The following is a 7,220-nucleotide window of genomic DNA, read 5'->3' on the forward strand; positions in this document are numbered from 1 at the left end:
CTATTATTATTATTATAAGGATAAGTGTTGGTGAGTTTGTGGAGAAAAAGGAACTTTTCTACACAATTGGTAAATTGGTGCAGCCACTGTGGAAAACAGCATGAGGATCCCTTAAAAAATTAAAAATAGACTTACCATATGATCCAGCCATCCCACGTCTGGGTATTAGCTATTTATTTTAAAAGAAAATATTCTGGTACATTTTGGAAGACCTACGTTGTCAACATCAGCACTTGCCTTTTCCTCCCACATATACTTTTTATCTTTTACTTAAGATTTTTCTCTCTACTTATCGCTATGAACAAAAATTGTTCACTAGTCCACTATGTATAAAGCTTTATGTCTGATGATATGTGGGGACAATTAGGTATATAGTGCAGTCACCCGTGTGGAAGAGCTTAACCTTTACTTAACACATAGGAGGAAAATTGACAAAATAATTACCTGAAGGACTCCTAGTGTTGGGAGGAGGGAGAAATCAAAGGTTCCTCAGCTCCTCCCTTCCTTCGCTCCCTCTGACAAGGGCAAATTTTCTCCCCTCCCCCAACCTCCTTCCAAATTGCTGAGTCATGCTGCTGAATAATCATGAGGCAGATACCCAAATTCCAGCCTATGTATTTATTTTAATTTGGCAGGGGCTGAGTATGGGAAGGGTGGTTGGGAGTACTGCTTATGCATATGTATTTATTTTAATTGGCAGGGGCTGAGTATGGGAAGAGTGGTTGGGAGTTCTGCTTATCACGTAAGTAAAGATTCTGGAAAACTCCTTAGTATAATAGACACCATTCACTATAAGAGGTTATTAGAACAAACTCAGAAACTTTCCCTAGTGAAGGGTAGCCCCTAAGAAGTGCAGATTATGACAAATTCAATTGCAAATTAGGAAGTGTCTATTAGAACACAAGAGAAAAGGGGCTGCTGGGGGAGGGTTTTCCTGACTGTGGCATTACTGAAAGCAAGGACAGTAAGTGGGGCTATTATGATGATTTAGCATCTCAGAACAGCCTCAGGAAGATAAACACCCTTGCTTTTACAAGGGCAGGTTTGGTACACAAGAATCTGCAGCTGAAAAGGGAATTACCTAAACCTGGAGTGATGTCAGTTATTTTGCCATCATTTGGACGGTGATAGGGTGAAGGAGGGGGAGCAAGTGGCTAAGAGTAGAATGGGGAGACTCAGAAGAGAGTCCAGGGTCTGTCGTACTGGATGGGTGACAGAGCGTGCGTGGAGCTGGCTCAGGAGTCAGGGATGGTGGCCAGAGGCAAAAGGGAGAGGACATGCAGAATTCTAGCCAGGTTGGGGAAGAGGAGACAGGAAGGCAAACCTTTGTAAGGGCAGGGACCCCAGGTGCCCAGCACGGTACCTGGCACAGGGCACGCCTGCCATAATTCCTCTACCCCTCATCCTTTGGTTTACAAAGTTTTACTCATCTTTCAAGCACCTGGTTGCATGTCTTAAATCTGTCTTCCTCAAAGAAGCCTTTCTTGACACCGTGGAATACAGATTTGCTACCCTTCCTAAGCCCTTCTAGGATGCTGTATGTCCAGTACATCACAGCACATATCACAATAGTGTCATGTTTTCATTGTCTTTCATCCTCTCCACGTTGTAAGCTCATGATGGCATGAGGATCTTGTATATGGCTATATCCCCAGGGCTTAGCATAATGCCTGACACATAAAGGCTTAAGAAATATTTGTTAAGGGGCAGGCTTAAGAAATATTTGTTAAGAAATAATGCAATATATGTTAAGAAAAAAAAAAGAAGAAGATAGCAGGAGGGGAAGAATGAAGGGGGGGAATCGGAGGGGGAGACGAACCATGCGAGATGATGGACTCTGAAAAACAAACTGAGGGTTCTAGAGGGGAGGGGGGTGGGAGGATGGATTAGCCTGGTGATGGGTATTAAAGAGGGCACGTTCTGCATGGAGCACTGGGTGTTATGCACAATGAATCATGGAATACTACATCTAAAACTAATGACGTAATGTATGGTGATTAACATAACAATAAAAAAATTTTAAAAATTGTATAAAAAAAGAAGAAAAAGAAATATTTGTTAAGGAGCGCCTGGGTGGCTCAGTCAATTGGGCATCTGCCTTCAGCTCAGGTCGTGATCCCGGGGTCCTGGGATCAAGCCCCGTGTCCGTCTCCCTAATCAGCAGGGAGTCTGCTTGTCCCTCTCCCTCTGCTGCTCCCCCTGCCTATGCTTTCTCTCACTCTCTCTCCCACTCTCTGTCAAATAAATTAATTTAAAAAAAAAAAGAAAGAAATATTTGTTGAATAAGGAGTGGGAACTAGGAGGTGACCCACCAAGGCAAGATGTTTTAGAACAGACATCCATATAAAAATGCCTTTTCCTTCAGCTAAGTTTCACCATGATTGATTTTTTTCACAACTTTTCTGTTTTCCAGGGAAAATGTAATGTTGAGCAAAAATGATTTTGTAAGAGTGTCCATTCTGGCTTATTTGATTATATAATTAAAAGCCAATTAGTTTCCATTGTTTATGGCCAAAGGCTAGATTGTAGTCAGTGATATGAGCAATATTATATAGAGAGCTCAGGATAATGTAAAACTTTGGTGAAAAGCTAATTATGGGCCAATAAATTCACATCACTGAAGAGTTGAAATTTTTAGGACTTTATTTAAAAACAATAAGAAGGGCTCTCCTATATCTTCACAAAATTTAATGAATCAGGCTTTAGTTAATGATCTACATATTAGCCAAGGTCTGAATGTGAGATGCAACATCTTTTATCCCTTAAGGTAATTGTATACTCAAGAAATGTGCCTAATTAGCTAATGGACTGGTCTCTGGCATTGACATTTCCAAGGATAAATTCTAAAAGGGAAAGAAGTTTGCTGGGAAGGAGGAATGTGCAGTTACACAATATAAGAAAAATATCTAGTTCAAGCTCTTTGTAAGCATAAGATGTAATCTTGTATGTTTGGATTTTTGTTTGTTTTAGTTTTTATTTAATTTATTATTGTTAATCACACAATTAAGTCATACATTCTTCTTTTTTGAGATTTTATTTATTTATTTGAGAGAGAGAGAGCCCAAGTGGGAGGAGGGGCAGAGGAAGAAGCAGGCTCCCCAATGAGCAGGAAGCCTGACACGGGGCTGGATCCCAGGACCCTGAGATCATGATCTGAGCCGAAGGCAGACGCTTAACTGACTGAGCCACCCAGGTGACCCCAATTCATACATTCTTATAAAAATTCAAACAAATAATTCTATAAAAAGATCCCCTTTGCCACACCAAACTCACAGCCCTCTTCAAATATAATTTTATACAGTTTGGTGTATATACATCCAGATCTTATTATGTACATTTACATGTATTTATGTTCATATTTAGAATTATATATTTTTGTTTGGTTTGCTTGTTTTTACATTGTGTATTATCTTACAAATTGCTTTTATTTCAGGTGACAGTATGTCTTAGAGATCTGTAACAGTACATATAAATCTACCCCATTCTTTTTCATTGCTGCATAATATTCCATAGAATAGATGAAATACTTCATTTAACTGTACCCCGATGGACAGTTAGTCGTGTTCAGTTTGTCACTGTAATAAACAACATTGTGATGTGTACGTTGCATTGTAGACACATGGGAATATTTTTCTAGGAAAATACTACTTTAAAATGGATTGTCAAATAAGAGGATATAAATACTAAATCTTTTTTTTTTAATACTAATTTCTCTCTTTTTTTAAAAATATTTTATTTATTTATTTGACAGAGAGAGACACAGAGAGAGAGGGAACACAAGCAGGGGGAGTGGGAGAGGAAGAAGCAGGCCTCCCGCTGAGCAGGGAGCCCGATGCGGGGCTCGATCCCAGGACCCCGAGATCATGACCTGAGCCGAAGGCAGACGCTTAATGACTGAGCCACCCAGGTGCCCCAATACTAAATCTTGATAAACATTGTGAAATTCTTCTGCAGAAGAGGCTGCATCAATGTCAGTATACCAACAGCAGTATATAAAAGTCCTCATTATCTTCTTCTTCTTCTTCCCCACAGCCTTTTACTACTTCTTCCTCCTTGTCTTCCAAATTTATGGGAGCAAAACTGATATTCCATTGATATTTCATTTGTATTTCTCTGATTATAAGTGACGTTTCATATCTCTTCGTGTAGTTCTAGCTATTTGAATTTCTTTTTCTGTGAATTACCCACTCGTATTTTTGCCTTTTTCTTATTTATTAATAGAAAGTCCTTATATATTGAAAAAATATTTACCTGCTGGGCTGAAAGAAAATATTTGCAACATAAATATTATTATATTTTAACTTAATGTGCTTTGTTAATCATTTGTGCCCAGGCCAGGCTCACCTCTGAGGAGCCCTCTCCTGTCCACTGCACGGGCCGCAGGCCTGGGGACTGCCAGGAGGAGCCTTTACTGCAGAACCAGGGACTAGGGGAGGCCATGTAAGGAGGTCCAGGGTGGTAGGAGGAGTGATAGGCAGCGCAGCCAGGCTGCCTGGGGTAGGAAGGTGTCTGAGTGGCCAGCCCCTCGCCAGGGGCCTGCGAAAGACACCCTCCTACATTGCACACAGCCACCACTCAGAAAGCTCCAGCCACTGGAAGGACCCGGCTGCATAGGCCAGCAAGGAGGCCACAGAGAAGCTGTAGGAAGGGTGGCTCAGCGCTGAGCAGCGGTATCTAGTCAGCAGCCACGATGACAGTGCCCCTGGGGCTGTCTAGGCTGGTAACCCGGCCCCAGCAGCACGGCCAGGTGCACAGGCACGGGGCTACAGCCACCAGCTGCACTGGACCCGCAGAGGCCTGCGAGCCGCACAGCTATTAGCCCAACAGCTAGGGTGAGCAGGGCGGAGGTGAGCAGGAACTGCACAGTGCCCAGGTGGGCCTCCTGCAGCAGGCTCAGGAGCAGGCCAGGTAGGGCCGTGGATCAGCAGTCGGTGTGCCTGCCAAGGGCCCAGCCGCGGCTCCGGGGCCAGCGCAAGATTGGGGCCAGCCCCCACCAGCCACAGGCTGCTCAGCAGTGGCATCAGGAAGGAGGAGGCTAGAGGCAGTGCCAGGGACCGCAGAGCATGCCCCACACCCCCCTGAACACCAGGTGGAGCCCCCAGCTGGGAGTCAGGACTCCAGATGCCTGGTGAGGCTGGAGAGCCCAGAGCCCACTTGGCTTGCACAGCCACGTGACCCCAGCAGACCAGAGGGTGAGACATACCCTCCCCTGCCACCCACTGATTACTCTGCAGGTGATATAGACCCAGGGCCCTTCCCCTAGAGTTAATTTTGTATATTGTTTTAGATATGGATCTAATTTTCTTTTTTCTCAGAGAGCTAGCCAATTGTCCCAAGTTCTTTCCTTTGTTATATGAAATGCTTTCTCTAGAATATATTTACCTCTAGATTCTATTGAGTTCCACTTATCCCTTTTTATCTGCTTCCATTCCAATACAGTATCCTGTTCGTTACTACAGCTTTATAGGATATTTTGATGTCTCATAAGCCATATCTCCATCACTGTTTTCTTTTTCTTAAAAAAATTGACTTACTCTTGTACATTTTCTACCACACAAGGATTTTAGAATTAATTTGTCAAATTCCAGAGAAATTTGACTGGGAATGCAACTAAATTTTTAGATTAATTTATAAAGAATTTATTGAGTCTTCCTAAACACAAACATGGAATATTTCTATTTTATCAAGTCTTCTGTCTCTCAGTAAGCTTTATACTTTTCTTTATGTTCGTATCAGAAAATGATACTTTATAACTATCACTGGTGTACAGAGACAGATGATAGAGAGATGGAATCCATCAAACTTGCTGAATTTTCTTGAGTGCTAATAGAAAATTCAAAGATTACCTGACAAACTACTTAGATTTTTGGATAAATCCCAAGGACCATGAGCTGTATCTCTTTCTGTCTAGCAGCTATTACTTATTTTCCATGTCTTACTGCACTGTCTGTTATCTTCATTAAAATGTTGAATAGTACTGATCATAGCAGCCATACTCCTCTTGTTCCTGATTTTAGTAAGAATCCTTCTAATATTTCAACATTAAGTGATATGTGTGTTTGAGGTACATAAGTTTTCATGTAATTTGTATCCCACAAGTAAAAGCAAACGTGTGTGTGTGCGCGCGCAGGCTTTAGTCTTAAAGAAAGTATTGGAAAATAATTAATTTTATAGTTTCCTAACCTGCAGTCACATCATTTTAAGGAGCTGCCAAAAGCATTTTATGAAGAGTGCCCTAGTTATGTCTCAAATTGTTTTCTCATTAACCAATAGGTGAATAAAAATTATTCCCCTTCGAGGGGCGCCTGGGTGGCTCAGTCGTTAAGCGTCTGCCTTTGGCTCAAGTCTTGATCTCAGGGTCCTGGGATCAAGCCCCACATCGGGCTCCCTGCTCGGCAGGAAGCCTGCTTCTCCCTCTCCCACTCCCCCTGCTTGTGTTCCCTCTCTCGCTGTCTTTCTCTCTGTCAAACAAATAAAACAAAAATTATTCCCCTTTGATTAAAATCACCAGAATGGACTTTATTTGTGCCATTTCCTTCTATGTTTCAATTCTGTAACCACTTGAGCTCTATGCATGAGCCCCTCCAAGCACCATTCCCAATCCCCTAAGAATCCCTCACCACCACAGTAATGACTCTTAAATTTTTCAAGAACTCTCCTGTGCTCTATCCACATGGGCCTGATGGTTATCTCCCTGACCCTGGAGAACCTCTCCTTTCCACATCTCCCCATTCTAAGCAGCTACTTTGATGTGTATGTGACCTGTATTTGCAGAAGTTGTCTATCAAGGTGATTCATTCTGTACCCATGGAGTATCACTTACTGTATGCTTGGCGCTATACTAGAATATTTAGTGGGTAACAAAGGCATAAAAGACACTGCCTTTTTTCTACAATTTTCCCACAATTGCTTGTATTCTAATTGCATAAGAACTATAAGCAAGGGTCAAGGGGTGCCTGGATGGCTCAGTCAGTTGAGTGCCCAAATCTTGGTTTCAGCTCAAATAGTGATCTGGTGGGTTGTGGGACCTAGTCCCAGGTCTGGCTCCTTGCTCAGCAGGGAGTCGGCTTGCAGGATTCTCTCCCTCTGCCCCTCCCCTCACTTGCTCTCTCTCTTTCTCTGAAAATAAATAAATAAATCCTTAAAAAAAAAAAAGAAAAGAACTGTAAGCAAGACTTGTTTCTGTAGCTAGGAAATTCTCGGAGGAGGGGCATTCTTGA

At 42.3% G+C, this 7,220-nt stretch overlaps 1 pseudogene; it reads right to left on the reverse strand.

The window, feature by feature from the left end:
* Positions 1–4,302: 4,302 nt before the first annotated feature.
* On the reverse strand, positions 4,303–5,201 carry LOC118539915 (rhomboid domain-containing protein 3 pseudogene; annotated as a pseudogene).
* Between the last annotated feature and the right edge of the window lie 2,019 nt (positions 5,202–7,220).

This window comes from Halichoerus grypus, chromosome 7 (assembly GCF_964656455.1).
Source record: "Halichoerus grypus chromosome 7, mHalGry1.hap1.1, whole genome shotgun sequence".
NCBI lineage: Eukaryota > Metazoa > Chordata > Mammalia > Carnivora > Phocidae > Halichoerus > Halichoerus grypus.